Below are 1,685 nucleotides of genomic sequence, written 5' to 3' on the forward strand. Positions count from 1 at the left end.
GCCTCTCTCAAACATTCTCCTATTCGTCGCAATTAGTTTATCATGTGCGACTGTGGAATAGCATGTCTTTTGTCTTTTAATGAGTTTTTCTGTTTTATTTATTTTTTTTCAGATGATTTGTTGTGATGTTACCTATATGGACCTGGGAGCTGCATATAGAAAAAGATGAGTGCTTTGCATCTTCTTTCACTGTAATCAAAATATTTGCCTGACAGTATGCAGATGGAGTATTTATTTTTTTTGCTTTTCAGCACCAATTTCATTGTTCACTGGGAGCTGCTGCCTATCATTGGAAGTGAAGGTCACACATTTTACAGTTCCTCCGAGGAAAGGTGGAAAATGAGAAATGCTGTGGCATTAAGAAAAGACTGTAATAGTTACATTGTTAAAAGAACGATTATTATTATTGAGCTATCCAAGGTCAGAATAGAAAAGAGGGCAGCTGCAGTCCTAATAGATGCTTATTTCGCCGTTTACCCTTACCCGTGTAATAGCGGTCTAGAGTTAATGAAATAGAATGCCAATTATACTCTACCTCAGCTTGGCCATGACCGCAACCAAAGGCCTTTAGCTGTCCAAACCTACCTGGCCCTACTTGAAAAATTAATTACTCCTCCTGTTAAATCATGAAAGAACTGTGATTAATTTAGAAAGCTGAGTTAAATTTCACTAGCCACACCCAGGCCTGATTACTGCCAGACCTGTTGAATAAAGAAATTCACAAAGTGGAGTATGCTTAAAGAGCAACACATCATGTCGCAATCTAAAGAAATTCAAGAACAGATGAGAAACAAAATAGTTGACATGTATCAGTCTGGAAAGGGTTATAAAGCCATTTCTAAGGCTTTGGGACTCCAGTGAACCACGGTCAGAGCCATTATCCACAAATGTAGAAAACTTGGAACAGTGGTGAAGCTTCCCAGGAGTGACCGGCCTACCAAAATTACTCTTAAGAGCGCAGTGATGATTCATCCAGGAGGTCATGAAAGAACCCAGAATAACATCTAAAGAACTGCAGGCCTCACTTGCCTCAATTAAGGTCAGTGTTCATGATTCAACAATAAGAAAGAGACTGGGCAAAAACAGCATCCATGGGAGAGTTCCAAGGCAAAAGCCATTGCTGACCAAAAGAACATGAAGGCTCGTCTCACATTTGACGAAAAATATCTTGATTATCCTCAAGACTTTTGAGCAAATATTCTGTGGACTGATGAGACAAAAGTTTAACTTTTTGGAAGATGTGTCCCGTTACATCTGGCTTAAATCCAACACAGCATTTCATAAAAAGAACATCATACCAACAGTCAAACATGGTGGTGGTAGTGTGATGGTCTGGGGCTGCTTTGCAGCTTCAGGACCTGGACAACTTGCCATAATTGACGGAACCATGAATTCTGCACTCTATCAGAAAATCCTGAAGGAGAATGTCCGGCCATCAGTTTGTGACCTCAAGTTCAAGCGCACTTGGGTTATGCAGCAGGACAATGATACCAAACACACCAGCAAATCCACCTCTGAATGGCTCAAGAAAAACAAAATGAAGGTTTTGGAGTGGCCAAGTCAAAGTCCGGACTTAAATACGATTGAGATGCTGTGGCATGCCCTTAAACAGTCCATTCATGCTCGAAAACCCTCCAATGTGGCTGAATTAAAACAATTCTGCAAAGAAGAGTGGGCCAAAATTC

Source organism: Sinocyclocheilus anshuiensis, unplaced genomic scaffold (genome assembly GCF_001515605.1).
Source record: "Sinocyclocheilus anshuiensis isolate Anshui unplaced genomic scaffold, SAMN03320099.WGS_v1.1 scaffold1667, whole genome shotgun sequence".
NCBI lineage: Eukaryota > Metazoa > Chordata > Actinopteri > Cypriniformes > Cyprinidae > Sinocyclocheilus > Sinocyclocheilus anshuiensis.